Source organism: Meriones unguiculatus, chromosome 12 (assembly GCF_030254825.1).
Source record: "Meriones unguiculatus strain TT.TT164.6M chromosome 12, Bangor_MerUng_6.1, whole genome shotgun sequence".
Classification (NCBI taxonomy): domain Eukaryota; kingdom Metazoa; phylum Chordata; class Mammalia; order Rodentia; family Muridae; genus Meriones; species Meriones unguiculatus.
Genome location: NC_083360.1, coordinates 99,699,903 through 99,727,229, shown reverse-complemented (window position 1 = coordinate 99,727,229; position 27,327 = coordinate 99,699,903). Strand labels below are relative to the sequence as shown.

The 27,327-nt window shown below is 48.5% G+C and overlaps 1 long non-coding RNA gene across 1 annotated transcript in view; it reads right to left on the bottom strand.

Moving 5' to 3' along the window:
- The window catches only part of LOC132646770 (uncharacterized), a 37,286-nt gene extending 11,270 nt beyond the window's left edge, over positions 1-26,016 (bottom strand). The window contains exon 1 of the long non-coding RNA XR_009585015.1: positions 25,896-26,016. This is a non-coding gene — a long non-coding RNA (uncharacterized LOC132646770). The remainder of the gene's footprint in view (positions 1-25,895) is intronic.
- Between the last annotated feature and the right edge of the window lie 1,311 nt (positions 26,017-27,327).

Below are 27,327 nucleotides of genomic sequence, written 5' to 3'. Positions count from 1 at the left end.
TCAAGGACACACATTGCTCATGCATCAGCTTACCCCTAAACACTGGATCCCAGGACCAGGTTGAGTGGAGTGTGAAGGGGGTGTGTATGTGGTGTGAGTGGAGTGTAAGTGTGTGAGTGGGTTGTGAGTGGGGAAGTCCACCAGGCTGCGAGTTTACACAGGATCTCACTGCTGTTCCTCTCAACTTCTGCAGCATGACAGAAGTCAAGACCGGGCATGTGGCCAGCCCCATGCACTCCAGCCTGTCCTGAGCTCTCCCTGGCTTTTCCCTCAGCATTGAGCCCCTGTGTGTATTTGTGTGATCAGAAGAAAGGGTTCAGAAGGCTGTCTGTCCACTGTTGACAGTGGCTATGTGGAATGAAATTGGGCAGAGAAAAATGGTTGCTTTTGCCCTGATCCGTGTCTATTTTGTTCAGCATGTTTCAATAGGCATTGGTGACACACAACCTTAAAAGTCAAATAAAATTGAAAAGTAAGTTGCAGGAAGATATCATGCACATGGAATCCAGAGAGCTTCCAATGTCCTGGAGCCTCCCGTGGGGTTCATGGAGCAACTCACTATACCACTGTGGGATCCACCCCGACAGCAGCTAGTACCAGCTGACTTTCCCAGAGGACTACACACCAGCTGGGAGGAGCTGACAGGGGTGGGGTGGGGAAGGCAATGAGTTAAGAGGGGCAGTTTCAACTACACCTTCCATTTTGCAAAAAGGAGTAGAAAGAGAAAGAGGAGAAGAACTGAAAACCCACAGGTCAACGTGGCAAAAGGTGAATGAATGTTCACTGGAGCTGGTGACAGATGATCGAGTGATTCTGTGCACCTCTCCATACACTGGAAATCTTCCCCAGAAGCTACAATAAAACCACCTACCTACAATAACAAGGACAAGAACTTTGCTTGCCTGATTTGTAACGTTCCCACAGGGTCTTGTTTAGAAATAAGCATGAGGAACAGACAACATTAATGTCTTCTGAGTGGGAGGATGGATGGATGGATGGATGGACAGGCAGACAGATGAAAAGACAACTTGAATGAAATGACAGTTGCCAACACAGTACAGGTAGTTGCCTGTCTTCGTCAGGAAGCTCAAGGAGACTCCCCTGAAGCTCTGGACTCTTTCAAGGCTCTCTTCTGGATATATTTCAACCATCCCCCCAAGTCAGACTCTTGCACATCAGCCCATCTGAGTCCAGGTGGAGATGACTGGTTAGGATAGGCAGTGGCTCCTGCCGGTTTTGTCTATGCTCTGGTGAATGTTCCCAGTGTCCTGCCTAGCTCTGAGTGCAGGCCTGTCTCATAGTGGAGAGGACCCATTCCCAGGTGCTAAGCATCTGCCTACTGGGCTTGGGGAGGAGCTTGTGGCTTTTACAAGCCAGCATTGAAACTACCTTTGTTTCCTGGAGGGGTACTCCAGACTCCAGGTGGAGAATTACTTGTAAAGGCAGTAATAGAGACGAGTGAGGAGGTTGCTGCTACAACTAGACATGATTATAATGGGAAAACTAGTACGGGGACCTCGGCAAAGTCAGGGGAGGGGACTGTCAGGTCCAAGAGAAAAGCAGCTGCTCACCAGATGGGGAAGTAGACCGGTGGCAGCGGTTCAGCAAGGAGAGAGAACCACGGTCCTTGCCTAGACTCTGCAACCAGCTAGTGTTGGGGCCTTGGGTGAGTGACATCATCTGGGTTGCGGCTTTCACTTGTGTAGAAAAAATGGCGGGCTGGCTGTGGTCCCTGCTGTGGTATGGACTGTAGGGAGGAGAATGACTAAGTCGCAGCTCGGTGCCACACTGCCAGTAGCTCCGGAGGAACTGCCAAAGTGGCAAGGGAGTGGTAAGCACACGGGAGCATGTGGCACCCTAGCCAGCAAAACAGTGGTAGTGTGACCAAAGGCAAGCCGGCACTGTCAGTGTGGTCAGGACGCTAAAGTCACCATGGCTGGGCTTCTGCTGTGTGAACCACACTGCTTTATGTAAGGTTTGTTACAGCAACAAGCTTCCTTAGGTGAGTGCTGCCAGGTCCCTGACCACATGGCTTTGATGGCTGTTTTTTTTTTTTTTTTTTTTTTTTTTTGTCGAGTTTAAGTGTGACCTGGGAGCAGGAAAGAGCAGTCAGCAGTCTTGAAACTGCCCTGGCCCTCCAGTTCTGGCTCTAGGGAGTAGCTGGAATTTTCTAAGATCCTTCCCAGCCCTCATGTGACAAGAACCTGTAGAGAGGACTTTATGCCCATGGCCATAGGGAGCCGAGTGTGGGTGCTTCAGACTTAGCTACAGGTCCACATGCCTTTCAGCTGCAGGAGGTGGCCTGAATTCTGGGCCCGGTTCCCCATCTGAGAGCCCGCACAGCCCCATCGTCAGAGGTGACGCTGCTGACAGATGAGAAAGGGTGAGGTACAGCTTTAGCCCTGAGTCGGGCACATCGTTAGTACCCAGTGACCTGACAGTTCTTCTCACAATCAAACTGGAGTGCTGGATGCCAGACCAGGGCTCTGGGACAGAGCTGCCCTATGGCGTACTGGATGGGAGGGAATGGAGAAACCGAGTCCCGGTGCTTGCTACAGTTTCAGCATCATTTTTCTCACCCTGGCACCACTAAAGCGTTATCTGCACCAGCTGTGTGTGGCCTCTGCTCACAGAAAGCCTGCCAGCCGTAAGGGGTGCAGGCCCTGCAGCTGAGCTGCCCTCTTGCCTGGAAGGTCCTGCTCAGCCTGGCCAACAGCCCTCTGTCCTCAGGAGCCCTCCTGATGCTCCAAGGAGTCTGTGCTCACGGCCTGCATGTAGTCCTTACACTCATCACACTATAGATTTGTTTTATTGACCATGCACGAACAGGTAGGCAGAGCGAGGCATAACTTGATCTCTTTAATTATTTGTCCTTTTTTTTTTTTTTTTTGAGACAAGGTTTCTCTGTGTAGCCTTGGAACTCACTTTGTAAGACTAGGCTGGCCTCGAACTCAGAGATCCACCTGGCTCTACCTCCCAGATGCTGGGATTAAAGGTGTGCACCACCACCCAGCTTTACTTGACTTTTTAAGATAGTATTTTGTGGGCTGGAGAGATGGCTCAGCGGTTAAGTGCACTATCTGGTCTTCCAGAGATCCTGAGTTCAATCCCAGCAACCACATGGTGGCTCACAACCATCTATACTGGGATATGATGCCCTCTTCTGGCGTGCAGGTGTACATGGAGACAGAGCACTTATATACATAAAATAAATAAATAAATCTTTAAAAAAATAGATAGTATTTTGTTATGTAGCCCACCTTAAAATCACAATCCTCCTGCCTCCACCACCCAAGGAGCACTCCATGGCCCTGCAGAGTCAGGAGGGCAGGGGAGGCTGTGGGAAGAGTTGAGTCCACAGAAATGTGGAAAGTGAGTCAAGAAGGGTCCTTCCAGGCCTGCTCCAGGGTCTGACATTGCTCTGGGAGCAGTGGGATGCCAGAGTGCAGTTCCAGGCAAGGCAAGGACAACTGACAGCCGCAGGCTGACATTCCCTTGGGCACTGGTGGGGGTAATGGACACTGCTTTTGACATTGAGGCAGGTGGGCAGGCTGCTGGGCTCCAGGGGACCATGGCATATTATGCAAGCAGACACAGGAGGTGGCCGCTAAGGAGTGGGCCTCCACACTGTTGGAGGCTGTGCCTTTGCCAGGAGGGCCCACTGGGCTCCCTGGCACTTTTGGCCTGTTGTCTCAGCAGACCTGGTGCCTGCAGCCTGCATCTGCGTGGATCTCCCCTGAAGTTTTAGTACCTCGCTGTGGTCCAAGGTGAAGAGGGAGACAAAGGCTGATTCCCAGCACTGCTAACAGTCTTTTCATAACTTAATTTCAACCGGATGGGCAAATATCACTGAGCTGGGTCACAAGGGGCTGATTGGGGCTTTGGGTTACTAGGAGAAACCAGAAGACAAGAGATCCATGCTCTCCTCTCTCATAGGTTAGAGAGGATAGCTGCTGGCACTGGAATGAGGCACAAGAGCTAGCAGGATTTACTCATCAGTGGTGCTGAGGGTGATTCAATGAGTCACCAACGTCAAGGAGGAGGCCTGGAGTCTGATTTGGGGACCTCAGTTGGGTGCAACTATAACAGAAGCCTGCAGGTGTGATAAGTCATAGAGAGCATGGGTCATTCTGAGCAGTCCCAGGCTAGCCTTAAGGAGAGACATCATGCTGCCTCATCATTTGCTAAGGACAGCACATGGCAAGACAGCAAGTGAGCAAGCAAGAAAGGGGACCAAGCCTTTCCTTTATCGGCAGCCTACCCCTGTGATAGCTAAGCTGCTTCCATGGCAACTAACCTGCTCTCCTTTCTGTGATATCAACACCAACTCACTAGAGTTGAGCCTCCTGCTCCCACTACACCCTATTTGTTCCTAATCCTTCCTGAACCCACCTCATCATAACAACCAGGTTTCCAACACATTTCAGGGTCAGCGGCAGGATCGTTTGGTTCCGCTTGCAGCCACTGCTAGTCATGGGCACCTTTGCGAGGCTTGGGAAGAAAGCCTCTGGGTGGCTACAGCCATGGGCACAGCCGTGCAATGGATTTACCTCAGGCTTTCATGAAATGTTATAAACTGCAGAACCGCATGCTGTTGCCTGGATACTGCTAACTGATGTAGGGGACAACAGGCCAGTTGGTGAGCCCATTTGCAGACTCACTGGGCTTGAGTTATCTGGCAACCACGAGACAGAATCTTCCCACACTTTCAAGAACTACGAGGGTGACCATTTTGAGTGTCCCCCTCAGGGGCAGTAAGCACATTCCGTGCTGCACACCTGTTGTCCAGTGGAGTTCCCAAACACTTCCGGCTCCACAAAGGCAATGTTAATTCTAACCCCACCACTCTGCCCCGCCCCTATGGGTCACCTGTGTTCCATGGACACAGAACCAGAGTTTGCTCAGTTTGTGTTGAGGAAGCAAGAAGTTAGAAACAGGTGAGGAAGTGTGAGAGAGCTGGGTGAGGAGCCAGTCAATACTTTTCTGTGGGTAGAAGGCCACCTCTCCCGAGAAGAAGACACGGACAAATCCTAACCGTAGGTTTGGTAGCAGGTGAAGGAATTTGTTTCCCGGTATTTACCTTCCTCTGCAGCCTGCTTGGCCATCTGCAGAGCAGGAACGGAGAGGCGTTCATTTCTCACACAAAGGTCCACACAAAATACCTAAGGCAGATCCTATTGTTCTTTTGCTTCAAGTGTTTAGATGGCTTTCCAACCTCCTTCTGGCTTATTCTGTCCCTGAGGTCTTTGCTCTGCATGCCATGCTTTGCTTGGAATGGTCTTGGCTCACCTCCAGACCCCAGCTCTGGGTATCAGGCATGTGCCCTCAACTTCCTCCCTGTACTCCCATCCCTATTCCTCTTGATCCTCATCCTCCCCTCTCCATCTCCTTCCCTCTTTGTCCCTCCTTTTTGAGGCAGGGCCTTACTTTGTAGCCCTAGCTGGCTTCCAACTTTCTAAGTGCTTTCTAAGATGGCTTTGAACTCCTGGGACATCCTCCTGCCTTTACCTCCCGAGTGTTGGGATCATCGGTTTGAACCTAGAGCCCGATGTGTGCCAGGCAGGCAGTCTACCATGGAGCTCTACACCCCCAGTTCCAGCCCGGCCTTTCCAGACAGCCTTTCTGAGGTAAATGCTGTCTTCACTTCATTCCCTTTCCCTTCTATGAAGCACGTGTTAGTGTTCGCCCCTGTGAACTTGTTTGCCTTTACACACACACACACACACACACACACCCCACATGTTCTGCAAGTCTGCACTGAATGAGTTTAAAAAAAAAATGGCCAGGGTCCTTAGTGATACCATTGAGGCCCTACACTGGCTCCGGAGACTTCCTGTCACAGACTTGCCCACTTCCAGAATCTAGAGAATGTGATAAAGCTGGCAGTGAAGGAACAGACACCAGATGTCCATCCCCTACACTTACACACTCTCTGTTGCTCTGGCTCTGCCTAAAAAGTGACAACAGAAATGTAGCTCTCAACCTTGGCTCTCCCCTATGTGAGCGCCTGTGCTATCTGGGACAAGCCTGGGTTTTCAGAGCCAAAGTCTCTACACAGATGCTGGATTCAATTGCAAATAACATGAGTCTGAGAACATCAGCTTAACCAAATTAGGGGTTTCCATTTCCTAGCTTTGGGTCATAGCTGGTGTGGCAGGCCCTCGGATCCCTCTGGGGGCAGCTCTGTCGATATTTCTGCTCCCTGCAGAAATATGCCCATGGCACTCGGCACATGCTCTCTTTTTGCAGGATGGTTGCATGCCCTCTGGTGCTTTGTCCTCAGGAAGATGGAAAAGCAGCGCACGGCAATAAACGCCAGGGCTAAGAGAGCTTCCTCAGAAAAGCCTTGTTCTGTGACTTTAATGCCCTGGCCCCAAGAGAGCTGGTGCCTTTGTGAGCAAAGCCAGACTTGTGTTAGTCAGCGTGACACAAGTCCCTGCATAGAAGCCGCTGAATCAGCAGAGCCGGCTGCCAGACTGATTGACTGATTAGAGGTTCACTGACTGAGAAGAGGCTGGGGAATTGCAAGCCCAGAGTAGAATTATCTCAGGACATTTTAAGCCCTCTGCATTACCCTAACTAATATCTTTATGATCATTTGGCAAACCACTTAAATATACTAACAGAGCAAAAGTTTCCAACCAATGAAAAAACTAGAAACACTGTCAGATAGCTGGCATCTGAGGCCTCTGACAGAGATTTCCCATGTTGCTTTAATCCACCTGCCTTACATTTCCACCAATGCATTCCAAAAAGCCTCCATGTGTGGCCTTCGTAATTTTGATACTATAAAAACTTCACGAGGGGACCAGGTCCAGGGACTGCATAGCTGGCCCCACTCCTTACTGGATGCTTCAGAGAGCTGGCTCCATCTCTTACCACTGGCAATACTCAGGAGGGTGCGCCCTGTGCCTCACCCAAGCAGCACATTGGAGCTGGGCCTTGTGGTGGGGGAATGGTGAGCCAGCCCGAGGGCATATGAATGTGAGAGAGCTAACCCTGCCACTTGTCTGCCATGGGGTGGCATGTACCCAGAGATCTGGTTGTCATTGTCATTATTATTAAAGCGTCTCCTCTCTCAATGTTGTGTAAAAATTGTTCTCCCTCACCTCTGACTGGCTAACAAAGAGCTGAACAGCCTATAGCTGGGTAGGAGAATTAAGGTGAGACTTCCTATCCCAGGAGGAGGTTCCAGGGGAAGGAGAGAGAGATGAGGAGGTCACCAGAAGAGGATCGCCATGAGGAGAGTCACCATGAGAAAGTTGCCACGTGGGAATGGCCATGAGGACACGAATGGAGCAAGAGCAGCCAGGGTGAGACTAAGATGGCAGGTAACGGGCACGTGGCTGGGAAGTAGCCCAGACCAGCGTAAGCAGTTAGAATAGTTCACTATTTGCCTGGCTTTAGTGCTCGAAGCACTATAGATATAATAGGTCTCCATGTCATTATTTAGGAGCTAGGGCAGGTATTAGAAAACCCTTACTTTAATTTTACACACCGTCTCCAGTCATGAGCTTGAGAGAGCTATTCCTGTCCAGCTGCAGCTGCAGCACTCAGGAGAGCAGGCCCTACACCTTTGCTTGGACAGCACAGCAGAGGTGACCCTGACAGTGGAGGCGCAAGTGAGCCAGACCCAAGGGTGAGAGCATGTGAGGGCTAGCCCCACACTTGTCTGCTGTGAGGTGGTATGGGTATGAAGATGACCCCCTTGCCTCTTGCCACCTGTGGCAGTCGGGAGAACTGACCCCAGGGACATGAGAGTGGATGAGCTGGGCCTGATGGAGGGGTCCCAGGTGAGCCAGCCCCAAAGGCTAGAGCACTGGAGGTCTTGCCCCACTACTCATCTAGTATAAGACGGCATGGGTGCTAGGGTGATGCCTTCCCCCTCACCACTTGTAGTGGCTGGGAGAGCTGGCCCTGGGATCATGAGAGTGGGAGAGGTAGCCCTGCCCCTCACTGGCTGTAGCACTTGGGAGAGCAGGCCCTGCCCCTCACCTGGGCAACACAGTGGAGCTAGCCCTGATGGAGAAGGCAGGTGAGTCAGCCCGGAGGGCCTGAGAGCTGGAGAGCTGTTCCAGCCCCTCACAGGCTGCAGCACCTAGGAGAGTGGGCGCTGTGCCATGACTAGATAGCACAGTGAAGCTGGTTCTGGAGGTGTGGGTGCGGAGAGCTGCCTCCAAGGGCAGGAGAGCAGGAGAGCTGACCCTGCATCCTGCAGATTAGTGGCATTGAATGTCCTAGCCAGAGCAGTGCTGGAGAGCTGGCCCTGGTGGTTCAGATAGGGGAGAGCTGACCAACTTAGTTGCCATCCAGTCCCAGATCCAGGGCTCTGAGTTGGCCCACCTCAAAATCTATATCATCTGCGGATGATTGGGACACAAGAAGGGGCCAGTCTGCTGATACAAAGCTACAGGATAGCTATGACTCAACAACAGGATAAAAGGGAGGAGTCTCAGTGAGGATTGATGGTGTCACAGAAGCCAGAGATCTCGATCCAGGCTGATGACTCATTGTGATGAACACTTGCAAGTGAAGCTGTGTGGACAGAGGGATATACTGTGGGACACACCGACATACTACAGCTTCCACAATGAGGCGTTTTCTATGATTTGTTTGTTGTTGTTTGTTTGTTTGTGTACTTTATTTTGGGGGGGAGGCTTTCAGGGCAAAGGGCAGATATGGGGGGACATGGAGATAAGTGGGACTAGGGGTGCATGATGTGAAACAAGGGCTCAATTAAAAAAAAAACTTCACAACACTGACTTCACATTGGAACATTCTATTTGACGTAACCTAGATCTGTGTTAGATCTGTGTTCGCAAGCCATGGGTCACTCATATTTGGCTCCAGAATACACTATCTCTTACCCGCTTGGAGGTGAGGGTTGTGTTTTGTGGCGGCCTGGGGCAGTGTGGAAGCCAGTGATTTTGAATTTTCAAGTGCTGCAGAATCACCAGAAAGCCTTGTGAAGACTTGCATGTTGCCAGGTGTGTTGGTGAGTGCCTGTAATCCCAGCATTTGGGAAGCTGGGACAGGAGGGTTGAGAACGCAAAGGTCCGTGAACTATCTAGTGAGACCTGACATAAAAGAACAATTTTTTTTAAACGTATGTGATTTGCCTGCATGTATGATGGTGCGTGCACTATGTGCTGCAGTGCCCTCAAAAGCCTGAAGAGGGCGTCGGATCCCCCTCACCCCCTAGAACTGGAGTTACAGACAGCTGTGAGTCACCAAGAAGCTGCCGAAAATTCAACTGAAGTCCTCTGGAAGACCAGCCAGTGCTAGTACCCACTGAGCCCTCTCTCCAGCTTTCCCTCTCCTCCAAAAATGAGTAAATGAATGAATGAATGAATGAATATATATGTGTGTGTGTGTGTATATTTCAAAAGCATCCTTAAATTTCTCCCCTTACTCCTGACCTGTTTCTCCTTGGTGCTGGAGATCAGCCAGCATTACATGGGAGGTGAGGGGCAAGGTGAGAGAGGGCAGGAGTGGGAAGGTAACTGGGGCATGGAAACACTGACTTCACGGTGACGCTGTCACTGGTGTGTCTGTCACTTGTCAGGCCGCACAATCCCTGTGTGTAGTTCACCGTACGTCAGTTGTAGCTAAACGAAACTACTAAAATTATTATTACAGAGTAAAGTGTCATCTCTCAGAAATGTGAGTTATGGAAACGGGAACGCAGCTTTCTGGGATGTAAGGTGCTTGCCACAGTTTTATCACTTGAAAGCTTCAAAGCAATCTGGTGGTGGTGGTGCATGCCTTTAATCTCAGCACTTGGGAGGCAGAGGAAAGCAGGTGTGGTCTACAGAGCAAGATCCAGGACAGCCAAGGCTATACATTGAAACCCTGTCTCAACACACACACACACACACACACACACACACACACACACACACACATACACACAGAGAGAGAGACAGACAGACAGACAGACAGACATGCATGCATTCACACACTCTGGTACTCATCCACATAGTTAACCTTGCTAGGTAGCCCAGGCTAACCTCAGACTTGAAATTTTCCCATCTCTGCCTCCTGAAAATAGTTCCCAGGGCTAAAATATGTGCCTCTTCTATAGTGCAGAGTAGAATGGTAGCAACCCCAAACAATAATTATATAACAATTCAACAATAATCTTAGGATTATAAGAAATATATCAAAGGAAGAAAAACTGAACAGATGTTCATAATAGCATTGCCGCTGACCTATTAAAAGAAAGGGCTCCTGTAAGGCCAGTTCCCGGGAGCCCCCTACCCATCGGGCTTCAGTTTGAGTCCAGGGCCAATTCCCTTGTCTAACCTGGCATCTCACAAACAGCGGTGGCCTCTACAAGCTTCTTGCCATGTGAGAGAAATAACAAGTAGATGGATGCTAAAAGGTTGTTTTTCCCCCAAAGGAGAAGCTGCCAAATCTGAGTGTGAGAAAGTTTTCAGGAGCGGTGGGACTCACTGCAAAGTAAAACACCCAGAACCAGCCACAGTGCCTGGGGACTTGCAGAAGTCCCCACTACCAGCATGTACTAGAGAAGTGCAAGTAGGGGACAGGCTCTGGGTGGGCTGCCTGGATTTCCTGTGCCTCAGTTTTCCTGCCTTTCAAATGACAGCTCTAACGCCTTCCATACAGTACTGCTGAGATGCTGCAATTTGCAAAGTCCCCCCAAAAAAGTTTTAAAAAGCATTTTGTCAAGATACGATATGTTGTGAAAATTAGCACTTTCTGGTAGCCTGTGAGAAATCAGAGAGACTTGGGGCAATTGAGTTTACCAAAGACATTATCTCATTAGCTGAGGAGAGCATGATAAACATTCATTTTTGTCTCTCTTGTGTTCTGAAAACAAATTGACATTTGTCTTGTTTCCCAATTCATGCCTCCCCGGAGACCTGTATTCCTATTCGCTCCCCCCCGCCCCACCCCCCAGCTGTGTGTTTAAGAAGGTCACAATCTAAGTGGAGAAACAGCCCAGGATAAATTGTGTTGGTTTGAAGGTCAGAATGGAGAGTCGGTCCTACCTGGGTCCTCCGCAGAGCTAACTTCACAGAGTCCTTCCTGGTCCCTGTTAACCCTGACTCAGGCATCCTGCCCCTTCTGAAGACAGACCTGGGCCAGACAGGTGTGGTTGGGCCACTCCCCTGCAGCTGTTGTGCCTGAGCCTGTTATCCTGCGCTGCCCAGAACCTTCCCTGCTTATGGCAGGATCCTCCCTCCCTATTTCCACAGAACTGCCACCTCTGCCATCCCTGCTGCCAGGCCTCACCCTCACTCTAGCCCGGTGTCTAGGCTGGTCTGTTGTCCTATGGAAGCAGGCACACTTGGGACCTCTATCTAAAGCAAGGGTTCTACACTTGGTACAACTGACATTTCAGTTGGCGTTGTCTTGCCTAAGGCACGGGCTGCCCTCTGAATTGAGGGATCTACGCAACATCCTTGGCCTCTACCCACTAGGCGTCAGTTGCACCCTCCCCTACATTGTGACATCCTCTGCTGTCCTTAGACATTGCCAACACTGTGGCTGCTGCTGAGGGTAACTGGGGTCAGGCTACACCCCGAGATCCTGCTGCCCTAGGATGCCCCCGCCCATCAGCTGCCACTGAAACAGCTTCCACCTGGGCTCAGAGACTGGCTGGCTAGCTCCTCTGTGGGACTTTTGCTGACATCTTGGACACTGAACCATGTACCAAGGCTGGACACTCTCTGCCCGCCTCAATGTCAGCTGCAAGTGGCCAAAGGATGCACCTGCTGCAGACTTCAAATTCCCATAGAGTCAGCTTTGTCACCTTTGAGACCTGGGGGTGGGGGTGGGGCACAGGTGGACGGGGACAGTGAAGGTAGAACACGCTGCCTCCCGTGGCTGTGTGCTTCTGCTCCTAGGACAGCTGTTTTCCCATTTTGTACCCTGGTCCTGGCTCTCAGTGGCCATGAGCATGCTCTCAAAAGCTGAGTGCAGGTTGCTAAGGATTTTTTTCTTTTCTTTTTTCTTTTTTTTTGACAAAAGTCGGTTGTAACCCAAACTAGCCTCCAACTCATTACATTGCCAAAGATGACCCTGAATTCCTGATCCTATGTGCTGCCATTACAGGGTACCACCATGCCAGGTCCCTCGTCTTTTTCCATCCCAGCTCTGGGAGGGTTTGATCCCCCTTGCTCCTCTTTTGGGCTCATGCTAGCCGAGTCTCACTTGATCTGGTCTCTGTTAAAAGCCTCCAAGAGCACAGGCAGCTCCCAACTCACAATGCCTGTGTGAATCTAAAGGGGCTGGAATGGAGATGGCATAAGAAAGAAAGCATAATTGGGAGAAGAAGTCACTGGCTCGTGGAAAGCAGAAAGAGATGTACATGAAACGATGTCTTAAAATGAAACTTTACAAACTGGTAATAGTTGCAGTGAATAAAATGTAAAGAAGTTTGCTTAGCTTTGTGCATAAAGTATCATTCAGCTTTACAAAATAAACTTTAAACTTTACTGTAAATCAGATAACTCACTGGGAAAATACAAAACACCAATAAGCCCAAGAAAATGCTGAGATGCATCAGAAATAGAAAAAAATTAATATTCAAACAACCATGAAACCACAGTTTTCATTTATGAGATTTGAAGTGGGAATGAACAGAATATTCCATGTGGGCTGTGCTACAGTGAGATGACTCAAATGGGGGCAGGGAATTAAGACTGAGGTCAGAAAGGACGGCTAGAACACTCACTGCGGGACCACCGGGGGACTGCCCTTGTTTGTCACTCAGAAACTCACTCTAAAAATGGCCAGCAACACAGGAAAGGCACACCTTTACACATGGGCCAGACTGTCTGTTTAAGGCTCGGCATTTCTCTGGGCCTGTCTCTCTTCATGTCCCCACACAGGGAGTAAAACAGTTTCTTTGTTATCCAGGTTAACCACTTGCTACTGTTTGTAATGTGCACATCACAGAGCCTGGCATGTAACAAATGCCTGGTAATTACTCTCAATAAATGCAGAATTGATTAGCACACCAGCACACACAGGAAGTGGCCTAAGTGTCCAGAAATAAAAGTCAATGAATCATGGCACGATTATAGAAAAGTATTTATGACCCAGTAACGAGGGGATTAAGCAAGATCCCACAGTAGTGAAAAGAGCATTATACCGTCTATTTCTCTAAATGCATGACCTACCCTGACCATAAAGTCTGGCAAGTTCAAAGCCAGGCTGTGTCAAAAGGAGAAAGAAAACAGAAGACATTGTACTTAGAGTCCTTGCCTAACACACGTGAGGCACTGGGTTCAACCCATCATCTGGAAAAAAAAAGAAAAAAAGAAAGAAAGGAAGGAAGGAAGGAAGGAAGGAAGGAAGGAAGGAAGGAAGGAAGGAAGGAAGGGAAGGAAGGAAGGAAGGAAGGAAGGAAAGAAAGAAAGAAAGAAAGAAAGAAAGAAAGAAAGAAAGAAAGAAAGAAAGAAAGAAAAAACAGAAAAGAAAAAGGTAAAATGTTGGTGAGTATCATAACTATATTTATTCACTCATTTTGGGGGGATTTGTTTTTGTTTTTTGAGATAGGGTGTCTCTTTTTAGCTCCAACTGGCCTGGAGCTCACTATGCAGCCCATGGTGCCTCCTCTAACTTTGTCAATTGTCTTGCCTTTGTCTTTCACCTTCTGAGATCACTGGAGGAAGAGATGGAATGGAAAGGAAGAATGGCCTTGAAGCTGTGGATCATCTCCAACAAGATGTGCAGAGACTGCCCTTGAATTCTCCCAAACCACCACACGACATACATTTGAACAGATTTTTAGAGCACCATTAGGTTCGGAACAAAAACAGAGTGGAAAGTACAGTGTTCCAGGGATGCCGTTCCACGTGGGAAGCTAGAGTTCCGTGCGGCACGCCAGCTATGAACAGTGAACCCATGCTGACACTGACCCACAGCCACAGTGCATTGCTGTTGCCTGTGGTGTGAATTTGTAAGTAGGAAGATGACAGGCACCCACAACTGTAGATCCCGAAGAACATTTTCATGGTCTCTGACCCTCCAGGCTCCCTGCCTACTCTCCCCTCCTCCCTCTAATTGGCAGAGAGTGCTGTCTCACTGTTTTACAGTGCAGGTCTGTCATGGTGATGAATCCTTTAAAATGTTCTACCTTATTTTCCCAACTATTATTTCTTTTTTTTTCTGCATTTATATGTTTATTAATTAATATAAATACATGTAGGTGATAATAATTAACAAAGAGGGAAGCCATAAATATGAAATGGAGAAGACACAGAAAGTACTGGAGAGAAGGGGAAATTATATGAAATTGAATAAATTTAATAAAAATAAAACTTTCTAATTAAATATACAAAACCCAACTATTATTTCATGGTATTGTTACTCGAGGGAAAAGGTGATCAAGCTGTCTGCCCCACTTCGGGAGGTTCCTAATCAACACAGATTACCGGTTGTGCTAACAAGTAACTAGGAATGGTGGCATGCTTGGGCCAAGACTGAAAAGGCAGAACGGCCTTGAAGCTGTCAGTCACCCCCAACAAGAACATGGCTCACTGGCCAGTGCCGGCTGTGGCTGAGCCTTTAGCTCAGGGCACACATTCAGGAACTTCTCGGAAGGGGCAAATGAAGGGAAACGACTGTTGTTTTCTAGGGTTGGCTTTCCTTTGTTGGGCACGGGTCTGCATGTGCATGGCACGGGTGTGGAGTCAGAAGACAGCTTGTAGGACTTGATTACCTCCTTCCACCACGGGAGTTCTGGACCCGAGTCACTATGCCTGGTGCCAAGTACCTTGACCACTGAGCCATCTTAGTATCTCAGCAGCCTCTAGCTGCTTTTTAAAAAGTGGTTTAGGGTGAGGGAGATGGCTCCATGGGTAAAACCCTTGCCACAAAAGCATAATAGTTCCCTGACATCTACATAAAAGCCAGGCAGATGCGAAGACCCACTCCATCCAACACTCAGAAGGAGGAGACAGGGATCCCAGAGACAATCCTCGTTGAATGGGCTATTGCCTCTGCTTCCGTGTGTAAAGAGGACAGTGATGAAGACATCCATGCCCTTGTATGGCACACACACATGCATGTATGTACGTATGTGTACAAGTTTAGCCTGAAGTCACAGACTGAGGCAGGAGGATTACACTGAGTTTGAGACTAGTCAGGGTTACAAAGTAAGGCTCTCTCTCAAAAAAAGTCATTTTTAAAAGTGTTTAAAATTAAGCCCAAACAAATAAAAATCCACTTGCTCTTGACTTTTCCTCCAATACAAATTTTCAATTGAGTTTTTGGTTTTTTTATTATCACTGTGGGGTGTGTGTGTACCTGTGTGTGTGCTTGTGTGAGTGTTTGAATGTGGGCAGACTAGCACCACAGAACACAAACAGGAAGTCAGAGGTCAGCTTTCAGGAGTTTCCTTCCAGGATCCACGTCCTCTCGCTGACCCTCTCCATTTCAAATTCATACAAAACACAATCTTTCGAGTCAATAGCTCCTCCCTCTTTTACAACAGGGTCTCATGTAGCTCAGGCTGGCCTGAAACTAGTTGTACATCCCAAACTGGCCCTGGTTTTCTGATCCTTCTGTTTCTGCTTTCCAAGAACTAAGATCCTGGCTGTCTCTTGCCATGCCCAGCTTGACAGTCCAATTTCTACTCATTGAGCTGCACCCGCTGTACAGACACCAGCGGGGCGGGGACAGGGAAGAAAAGAAGGGGAAGGGCTGCACCTTAAGATCTCATTTTATGTTTATAATCTGAGTGTGATGTGAGGTCTCAGCCCTCCGTGGTGCCCCTACCTCACTGGCGCCCACCAGCCAGCCAATATTGCAGCTGCGAAGAGACTCAGAGGATGTGCTCGCCCGGAAGAATTGACCTAGTTTAAATACTGGCAGGGACAAGCTGGGATCTCACGAAGGCCGCCTTCCCTTGAGTCACCCAGGACCTGGCCCGCAACCCGGTGGGTGGTAAAGGTCATGGGGGTGCTGTGTTTGGCTCCCGTGCACGTAGCTGGCGGGACCAATGTTTGCTCTCTGACGCTGAAAGCAAGGTGCTGAACTTTTTGAGGCTGCTCAGGCACGACCCACGCAGCTGTGGAATGCCCTCAAGAAGGTTCTGGGCTCTAGGCCCTAGTGAGCACCCACCGGAGGAGACTCGGCCGCTCTGGGTTCCTTTCTGGAAATACAAAAGCCCCCAAAAGCGGTTGAGGAACAGTGCTGGCTTTGTAACTGGCCACTGCAGCCAGATCACAGAGGCAGCGGGCGCTTGAAAGGCTTCAAGAGCAAAATCAATACAGGCCAGGCTAGCCAAGATCTCACAGCAGGCTTCACCTGTTTGTTGGTGCTGACATGGAAAAAGTGGAAGTGGGGCCCCAGATGCCTCTGGGGAGAGGACCAGCTGTTGGTAACACCTGTTTGGTAGCCTCAAGAGTGGGATCTTATCTCTCAGACCGAGGTCAAAGGCCTGGAAAGGAAGTAACAGAAAAGCAGACCAAGGCAAGCTGACTACCCTGCTGGTGAACCGCCACATGCCATTACTGATCTCTGCAACAAGCCTGTGCAAGAAGGCAAGGTCATGTGACCTGCCCAAGGTTACCCTCCCGATAAAGTCAGGAGTCAGGTTCCAACCCACGCTGCCCCCTTACAGAGCCCAGTATCTCTCTACATCGCCACACCGCCCACTCCCGGAGCATGGTTTGCAGTGTCACAGCAAAGGCAGCACTTCCTAGGGTCTCAAAGTACAGACTTAACCATTCTGCCAGCAAGGTGTGTGATTTGTAATTCCAGTTACCTGAGAATCTGAGGCCGGAGTATTGAAGTGTTTAAGACCTGCCTGGGCAATTCACTGAGACCCTATCTCAGTATAGAAATGAGAAAAGGGACATGGGACAGTTTAGTTGGTAGAGTGTGAGGACCTTATTTCTTAGTGCTGCAAATAATAAGATAAGGTAATTGCTTTATTGATAAAATTTCCTTCCTCACTTGGAAAAGTGACATTGGCTCTGTGTCCTGCTACAGTCCCCACAAAGGCGTTTCATCTAGGACCCTCAGGTCCGGGGAGAGTTTGCCCCTCACTCCCTCTATCAGACTGACCATGATCCCTAGGGAGGGCCCAAAAAGACAGGGAGACAGGTACTTGGTGAAACCTTTCCCTTCAGGACTGCCATCTGAATGACTGAAACCCTGGCTAGTTGCTCCTGAGACCCAGGTCCCAGGGACAGTACAATCACTGTGTCATCTTGAGAATAGAGGGCTTTGCCAGCTCAACTTTACTTCTCCATGCCCTGAGGAGTGTAGAAAAGGGGCAGATGCAGGTCCATAGACATGAGATAACCTTGTTGCTGGGAAAATAAAATACTTACGTACATTCCTGTGTCATGTTAGGAAGTAGCTTAACAAAACACTCTGCCACTGCCATCAGGGAGTGCTGAGGAGCAGCTCAAAGCTCTGATTTGTGCCTGTGTAAAAAGCCTTCGCACCTTTACCTCTCCATCCTATACTGTCTGATGCTTCTGTAACAATCCACATTGATTTTACATATCTTTATTTTCACAGAGTAAAGTTCAGTTTCTTTGGTGTGTGGTTCTACAAGTTTTGACAAATGTGTAGGTAGACTGTGTACCCACCATCAAATCAGGAGGAACACATGTCCAATAACCAGCTGTCTTACTTGCTTTTCCAGCTCTCTGAAGAGGCACCATGACCAAGGCAACTTAGGAAAGAAAGTGTTTGATTTGGGGCTCACGGTTTTGGAAGGTTAGAGTCCACGACCATCATGGCAGGAAGCATGGCATCAGACAGGCATGGTGCTGGAGTAGTAACTGAGGGCTCACATTTTGATCTCCAACCAGAAGGCTCAGAGAGCCAACAGAGAATAGCAAAAGTCTTTGGAAACATCAAAGACGGTCCCCAAGGACACATCTCCTTCAGCAAGGCCATACTCTGAATCCTTCCCAAACAGTTCTACCAACTGGGAACCAAGTGTTCGAATATATGAGCCAGTGGGGGTCGTTTTCATTCAAAGCACCACACTGAAAAAAAAATCATCTTTCTGTACCCCACCTGATATTCACCATCACTACTGCAAGTAAATATTAATCCTGGCATCTCAGAAAGAAACACACTGGAAAAGAAAGAGTCACCTGGCAAGGCAATTTTTCCCCCAAAACCGAATTAGTAAGGGCTTGGCCAAGATGGCCTCTGTCTTTTGTCCCTAAGGTAACAGGGAATTTGGCTGGTTTCTCATTGGTTGAGGTTCAGCCTCATTGTCTACTCCTGGGTGGGTAATTGGAAGAAAAAAGAAGGCTGTGATAGGCAAGTCTTAAGAATGTGTAAGGGGTGGACAAATGGGCATACCACAAGAGAGGGGAGGTTCCCTCTGATAGAAAAAAAAATGTTTCTCACAACTATAGAGTAGTCTTTTCTGGAATGACACTCAAATGGAATCTTGCAGCATGTCACTTCCTTATGTTTGAATCCACGCTGTGGCGTGTCAAGTGGTCATTTCTTTTTCTTATCAAGTATTATTCCATGGTATGAAATGTCACAGTTACCTAGCCTCCCACTATTTTAAAGGCACTTAGGTTGTTCACAGACAGGGTTTCTCTGTGTAGACCTGGCTGTCCTGGAATCCATTCTGTAGATCAGACTGGCCTCGCACTCAGAGATCTGCCTGCCCTTACCTTCCAGGTGTTGGGATTAAAGGTATGTGCCACCACCTCCCGGCTAGTATCATTGTTTTGAAAGTTTGATCTCCTGAATATACCTGAATGTGTGTGCTCATTCACTTGTTAGCCATTGTGACTGTTCTAGGTTTTGGCCATTCTAAATAAGGCGATTACAAACATTCATTCATATATATTTGTGATACCTATGTTTTCATTTATCATGGGTAGATACAGTAAATACTCAGAATGGCTGGTGTATATATCAGATCTGTGCCTAATATTTTAAAAGACTTCAAAAATTGTCCTCAGATTGGTTGTCCCACTTCACATTAGAATCTTCATGAAAGAAATCATTTTTTAAAATGTGTTCCCCTGGTGTTTGTTAATCCCTGGGTGCGACCTTTACATAGACTTCTCAGTTCTAGAGTTTGGGGTGTTCATTAGGAGAGGCTGACTCTTCTTAGTAATAAAAGGAACTAGCGGGCTTAGGGAAATAGCTCAGTGGTAGAGAGGGAGGAAGGGTGGGAGAAAACAAAACAGAACAAAACAGAGTTAGTGGTCTAGGATAGGGCCTATTGGTGGATCCAGAAGTCTATATCTTGTGTTAGAAATGAAAAAACAAACAAACAAAACAACAACAAAACACACACACACAAAAGTCTGTGTGGCTAGTAATAATTGGATTGGAGAAGAATGAAAAACATTTTCTGTATGACTCAGATGACTACAGGCTGTGGCAAGACCCTCCCCAACCCACTCCAGAATTTCCCACAGCGTCTGTGCTTCCCATCCAGGCATGTTCCAGCACGTCTCTGCGGGCCAGTGTTTCCCAAACTTCAGGGAAGCACCTACTGTAGTGACAATTTTAGAGTTTTGGGGTTTTGTTTGTTTGTTTGTTTGTTTTAAACAAAGAAATGGGTCTAGAGAGATGGCTCAGCGGTTAAGAGCACTGTCTGCTCTTCCAGAGGTCCTGAGTTCAATTCCTGGCAACCACATGATGGCTTACAACCATCTATAATGTGATGTGATGACCTCTTTCTGATGTGCAGGTGTACATGCAGATAGAGCACTCATAAACATAAAATAAACAATAAAAAAGAAATGTTCTAAGAATGTGTTTTCATTTTAATCCCAGGTGTGAGGATGTGGGGCTGCTTTGCAGCACTGTCATTTGCCTCATCTCTAGCAGGGTCAAGATCTTTGCCAGCTACATATTGTGTGATGTTTAGAATTCTGAGGGCTTTCTAGAGGGTAGAGAAATGCTAGGCCCCAAGAGGCAGGGCGGCTTGATGGTTGTTGTTGGTTGATTGTCCTTGGTCTCAGTTTAAATAGTCATTCACAAAGATGGAATAAGAAATTAAATATCCTGACAACAAAGATCAAACTTGCCCCTAATCAGCAGGAAGTAGTCTAACGATAACGTTACCCCCTTTCTGACTCCTAACTTTATTCAGAATCTCTTTCTGTTTTTCCACTATCCTTTTTCTCTCTTATCTAGTGTTAGGGGATAGAGGGAGTGGAAGAAAGGAGGGTAGAAGAAAGAAGGGCCCACAAAGACCAGCAACAACCTATTCTTTAACCTGTTATTTTTGTCTAACCCAACTCCCCTTGTCTTCCTGATGGATGGCCTGTTGGAGACTCTGTCCCTTTGCACATTGTAGGACAGTACTCTACCTCAAAGCCATAACCAGTCCTCTTTATACTGTTTATTTTTTGTTGTTAATGACAGAGTCATATGTGTCCTGGGCTGCCCATGAACTTGCTGAGGTGATCTTGAACTTCTGGGTCCTCTTGCCTCCACCTCCCAAGCGCTGGGGCTACAGGCATGTGCTAATTCAGTGCTGAGGGTCAAACCAGGGCTTTGTACAAGGTAGGCAAGTTCTCTACCAGCTGTGCATGCAACAGCCACGGGCCACTCTTTCTCTCGTTTATAATTTTGTGATGCGTCTCACTAAGTTGCACAGGCTGGCTTTGAACTCGTTCTAGTTCAGTCAGGCTTGAACTTGCAGTCCTCCTGCCTAAGAATTTAGAGTAGTTGGGATTACAGGTCCTAACAGGCCTAACTTCAAATCCTTTTGGGATAAATGGCAAAGCTTGGAGCTTAAGAACAGACAGGCTTTGGTCAGTGTGAGGTCACTAGAGGCCCTGTACCAGAAGCACTGAGGACAGGAACCTGGCTCGTGCCTCTGATTTACTTCTAATCCCCCTAAGTTGTCTGGGCTCTGTGTGGGAGGACCATGCAGACCCCTGCTGTATCCACTTATATCTGGGGGAAAGCGATATTTGGGGCCAGTGGCATTGGATAGAAAGAGTCTCTCCAAAGCTCTGGTGCCTGCAGTGGGGCAAGTGGGCCTTTGAGAGTCGCCATTTGCGTCTTTGTCTGGATACCGCAGGGAAGGCCAGCCTCGGATCCTGCCCATGATAACTTCTAAGTACCCTGGTGTGGACTAAGGGGGCTCAGGACTCAGGGAACTTTGCAAGGAGTAAACCAGCCCACAACATCCCTGGAAACGTGTTTGAAACGAAAACTCTCCGGCCACCGGCCAGGCAGCCGGTGAACCGCCAAACCTCTGTGTAACTAGTCCCCTGGTGACCGTAATGTAGACTGAAGCTGGGAATACAGCCAAGCACAAACCAAGCAACCAACCTTCCCCACTCTTTTTTTAGCTGCACACCGCACCCCCCCTCCCGGTCCCAGTGAAGGAAGCCTGCAAAGCGGAACTTCAGCGCTGAGAACCGATGTAGACACTAACTCCCCGCCCCCGCCCCTCCACCCTCCACATCCACACACAACCTCCAACAGGAGCCTCCTGCTTCCAGGACGACTTTGATAGTCGACATTGAGCTCTTTGTGCGGCCCTTACTTTGGCCTTACAGATGGGTACAAAGCTGGGGCCTGTTTCCTCATTATCTGCCGGATGAATGCTTGGCTAGTGTCCTGCTGCCCGGTTGCTCTGGGTAACCCGACACGCAAGCCTTGGAAGTCTGGGAGGGGACTGATTTCCTCCTGCGCGAGCGCCAGCTGGACCCGGCGGCAGGGGAAAGGAGGTTGGAGACGCAGCGCCACCCGGCGGCGACGCGAGGAAACAGCCTTCCTTGCTGCTCGCGTTCAGACTTCATGGGATCCCAAAATAGCAAACGTGCCACATATTTGAAGAGCATTTGCTATGCATAAGGCACATGATCATTGCATTTTCTTTTAACAACCTCAGATTTCCTCCGTTCTTATTGGAGAATATTTTACCAAAGAGGGAAAATTAAAAAAGTCATTTCTCAGCTCCACTGGTCCCAAGGTTCTTCCCGGGAGCTTCAAGACCTAGGGAACAAAACAGCCACGCCCATGACCATTATCTGCTTGTGTTTCCTTGACTGAGCAATAAAAGTATTTTTCTCCTGGTGGTAAAGCAATTTTCCGTCGTTACCCAGTCTCGTTGTGGGGTATATTGCCGGGTCCTCACGGATCCAAAACCTGGAATGCTCAAGCCCCTTATATAATTTGTTACAGTATGTACAGTCTACACTGACGCTCCTGTATATTTAAATTATCTCTGTATCACTACTTGCATTAAATTCTTAATGGTGTGTAAGTAGCTGTACATATTGTTGTGCTGTTGTTAAATAAAACAAGAGGAAATCTGTCCTTATTCAATACAGAGATCATTTTGTTTTGTAAATACATTTGATCCTCAGATAATTGGATCTCCAATCTATGACCTATGGATTTGGAAGACCAATTGTATGTACATTACATAGAATCTGAAAGTGAAAAAAAAAGTGCTCTAATATTTATTATTGTGCAACAAATTATCCCCCAAAACAGCTGTCCTCCCACAGTGACTGAGAATGCCCCAGAGACTCTTGGGAGGTGGCAATCAAATGTTCAAAGGGTTGTGAGAGGTCTAATAGCTCCAAGTCCCCGAGAGACCCCCTAAGGGCTCCAATCTGTTTGGCTAATCTGACTCCATGACAGGTTTTGTCTGCAACTTTGCCTGACTAGGCCTGAGTATCTGTGTCTCAAAGCACAGAAAAATAATTCCTGGAAGAAATCACTGCTCTCCGGCAGCCCATCAGCTTAAAGGTTAACACATGGGATTGAACTAGGTATAAAGATTCAGCAAGCCAGAGGAAAATTCTTAACAACTCTGGAAAGTTCAATGTTGAGCCAATCCTACCCCCCCCCATCCACCCCCCACTCTCCCACAGCCAGGCTCCTGGCCGTGAGATACTAACAGCATTGGGGCATGAGGCAAAGGCACCCCCCGAGGAGGAATTGGTCCCCAGACCTGTCACTGTTTTCAAATGATGGACTTAACTCCTGGTTAAGTCACAGTTGGCATAGCTTGCCACAGTTCCTCTCAAGCCTAGGGTGACTTGGCAGAGTTTGACAACATGTGGGTGATTTCAGTGAAGCACACCAGTGCTGAAGAACTCAGAGCAGGCCCTTCCTACCCCTCAGTTCACCCATCAGTGAACTTTTGGGGCACTTCACATGGGAAATCAGGGCTTTTATTTAACTTTTAGATGCGTTTTTGCTATGTAGCCCAGGCTGGCCCCAACTCAAGTTCGTTCTGCGTCATCCTCGTGTGCCAGGATGGCAGAGCCTGACAACTGTGGTTTGGGTTCTCAGAGGCAACAGAGAGGAGCTGCCCCCCCCCAAGGACAGGGCAGCAGTGGGTGCTGCCAGCCGTGCCCCACACCTTTGACTTGTCCAGGGTGGGACTCTTGATGGAAGCCTAGTCCTGGCTGCGGCTGGTTGGGAATCTGCATTTTCTCTCTAAGCTGGTGCAAGCACTACAGAAACTTTTCTTACAGCTGTCCTGCAGCCAGCTCCATCCCAAAGGACAAAAGGAGCATCCGTTCTATTTCCTGCTCTATAGCTAGCCATGAACATGAGTTCTTAGTACATGTGGAAGAGTAGAGGAGCAGGTATCTGCTGTGTGCCAGGCCCAAGAAGGCTGCATGAGTGCCATGAGCTATATCCTAACATTTATAGCACAATGTGAGAGAAAATTGCTCTGGAGGAAGGTTTGTGTGCACGTATGTGTGTGTGGGTGTGTGTGGGTGTGTGTGCGTGCGCACATGTGCTACTTTAACAATCAGGAGGACAACCTTAGCCTGGCATGGCGGCACACTCTTGCAGTCCCAGCACTCACAAGGCTGAGGCACAGGTTCGAAAATTCAAGGTCAGCTTGGGCTATATGGTCTCAAAAAAGGAGGAGGAGCAAGAGGAAGAGGAAGGAGGGGAGAAAGAAAAAGGAAGGAAGACAAAGGAGAGGAAAAGAGGAAAAGGGGGGGGAATACCCTCCCTGGCCCAATGAAAACCTCAACCACAAATGAAAAAAAAAAATCCAAAGTCCACACCCTGTTTCCTTTATGCATAGGCCACCAGGGGTTTAAATGTCCCCACAGTGGGAGCCTTGCAAGCTTTCCATTGTCATCCCCCCCCCAACCCTGCCCTTGGAGGAGGGCAGCCACTCCTCTTTCTGACTGGCTGGGTCCCTCCCACCATCTGGCAACTGTCTGGCCCTGGTCCAGGAGGCCCCAACTGCAGAGAACAATGACAAGCTGAAGAACGGGCTCTCTAGGTCCCGGGGGAAACTAATGATGCATTTGGATTCTCTTTCTGCTCTGGGACAGCATAGACAAGAAGGTCTCAGATCCTCTCAGCTACTGCACAACTCTCAGGGTGGCTGAGGATGGGCCAAGGGTCATGAAACCCAAGCTATACATCTGCTGAGCTCTTGAGAACACATTTTTGGATCCAGTATTTCCTTAGAAACAATCAAAGTAAGTGAGTGGAGACAGAGAAAGCCTCACTTTATGACCCTGTTATAATACCTAGCAGGGGCTCAGAAGGGTACAAACATTCCAGGAAGGTTAAAGGGGTTTGCAGTTTCTTCCCGGGGGAGGGAGAAAACCAAGGAAGCCTTCTGATAGGAAGTGATCTTTGAGCAGGGCCTCACACCTCTGGAAGTCAAGGGTGAGAAAAACTGCCAAAAAGGCTCCCAGCAGGAAACTGGACTGTGTCTAGCACAGTTCTTAGGGAATGGTTTTGGTGGCATTTTCATGGCTGGGAGTACACAGCTCAGGGTACTCCAGAAAAGAAGAGGGAGAGAGTGTTGAAAGGGTTTCTATGGATGCTCTAGAGCTGCGGCTCAAAGCGCCACCCCAACCAGCTGTGCCCACATCCCAACAGAGAGCCTTTCGGCTGGGCTCCACGCTTGTTTGAAAAAGTAAGCCCCCTGCCCCTGGGTGTTTCTGGAAAGATGTGCAAAGAACTGACCCTGGAGGTTGCTTTAGGGAGAAGAGCTGGCAGCCATGTGCAGAAGGGAGGGGGTAGGTTCAGGCATGGACGCCGTGCCTGCATTTCCTACCCTCAAGTATGATGAGATGGTAAGTTCAGCACCCTCAACCTCGCTCCACTCCCCTCCCCGACTCCGCCCACCTCTTCCTTCCCCAAGGCTGCTCCAGCAGCTCCCTTGGCCTTCTGTCCTCACACAGCCTGGCTCTTCTTGGCTCATCCTTGTCTCCTCTCTGAGTGGGTCTTTATTTCCAGATGTGCTAGGCCTGCTAAGAAAAGAAAGCAAACTGGGCGTGGTGGTGCACCCCTGTAATCCCAGCACTCAGGGAGGCAGAGGCGGGTGAACCTCTGTTAGTTTGGGGGGAAAAAAAAGAAAGAAAGAAAGAAAGAAAAAAAAAAAGAGAAAAAAAGGAAAGAATGAAAAAGAAGAAAGGGGGGTATTCCAGAACTATCCTGTTCCTTGGGAGCAAGAGGTGAACAAGAAGACCACAAATTCATCCGTGCTGGCAGTTTTAGCGAGGTCCACATTTACTAATGGATTAAGAGGCCCCCCTTGCCCAAAATTCACTTGTCAAGTGTAGTCTTTATTTTCTTGTGCTGTGAGAGCTCACCCAGCTCCCGAAGGCCTCCCCACTCAATAAGCCTAACTCCAGCCTTGCAGCAAACCAAAGAGCTGTGCCCAGCACGAAATCGAAATGGGGCAAGAATCTCCTCAGGAGGGGGTGTCTCCTCGGGAGTCATTGGTGCCTCCAGGCAGAGAGCCGCAAGAAAAGGCAGGGTGCAAGAATAGGAAGCAATTCCTCTGCTGCCACAGCTCTCCAAGGCTCAACCCTCTGAGCCTGGAGCAGCCTCAGCTCTCAGCTTGGAACAGAGCTGCTCACCCCATCTCAGCCCAAGGAATGCAATGCAGGAATGTGCCACTAAATTAGCTACTCCCCATTCCCCAAATTCCAAGCCTGACTGGCGGTACTCACCGATGTCTTGTCACCGCCAATTTCAGGCTGCCAGTGTGTAGTCCTTGAACTGAAGGCGAAGGCGGGATTGGGGCTGTGCTGGGTACTGGCTTCTGAGGATGCTGGTGAGCCTGTGTCTTCCCGGGGCCCAGTCAGGCAGGGGTGAGCACACCCTGTCAACTGAATGTCCTCTGAGAAGAGCCAAATTCCACACATCATCTTCCTGTCTTGTACACAGCACACATGTTGCCTTTCCCTGGGTCTTTGACATTTACTAAGTTTACTAAATCTTGTAATTTTAAGCCAATTTACTGTTGTTGTTTTTTTTTTCCTGAGAGCTATATATGAAACAAGCATTTATTATGATTTTTCCTATCCTAAGTTAGAGCAGCAAACCAACAAACGGTCAGAAGAGGGTTCCTGTAGAAAGCTGGACAGCCTTCACAATATGAGCGGAAGAGATGTGTTATTATTTGTGATTTTGTTTGCTTGTTTGTTTTTGAAACAAGCTTTCACTATGTAGGCAGGCCTCCTGCCTCTACCTCTCCAGTGTTGGGATTGCAGTTGTAAAGCACCAGACCCAGCTGATACTGTTAAGAGTACTGAGTAACATTTAGAAATGCCAGAGTTCCAGCATGGCTGCTTTCCTGAACTCAGTCTTCCCACACACCTCACAGGCCGCCCAGACCACACTGTGGCAAGGAGATCTGTGTGTTATCTCTGCTTTTAACACGCCTCGTGATTCACCTTTCACCAGACCAAATCTCCAGGCACCCGCTTAGCCTCCCAGCCTCCAGAAGTGTGAGGCTCATTCCTATCGTTCATTACTGCGTCTGTGATGCTTATCGTGACAGCAGCAATGGACAGTTAATTCCGTTTGGGGTGATGAAAATGTGCTGAGTGTGCTGTCTCATGCTTATAGTCCCATCATTTGAGAAGCTGAGCAGGATTGCTGTGAATTCAAGGCTAGTGAGAGCAACACTGAGATTCTTCCCCAAAGCAAAGAAAGCTCTGAACTTAGTGAATGATTGTACAATATTGTAAAGGTACCCAAAACTACAAAATGACACATTTTCTTTGTTCTGACTGGTTCAGAACTGGCTGTGTAGATCAGGATTGCTTTTAACTTGTGATGATCCCCCTGCCTCTGCCTCTGCCTCTGCCTAAGTGCTGAGATTATGAGCATAGGCTACTATACCCAGTTAGAATTGCTTACTTTCAAATAGTCATTTTGGGTTATGAGAATTATAACTCAGTTTTCAAACATCACCCTTTTTTAAAAAGAGCCAGTTTATTCCTCCAGCCACACTCCTTTGGGATGATGAAAATGTAGCCAGTTGCCAAACAGCGAACACCCATGTGGGCTGGCTGGATGGCGGCGGGGCCACAGAGGCCGAGTTTTCAAAGTCTCCATTCGTGTGATCTTCACTGAGCTCCTGAAAGCAGGGCTTGT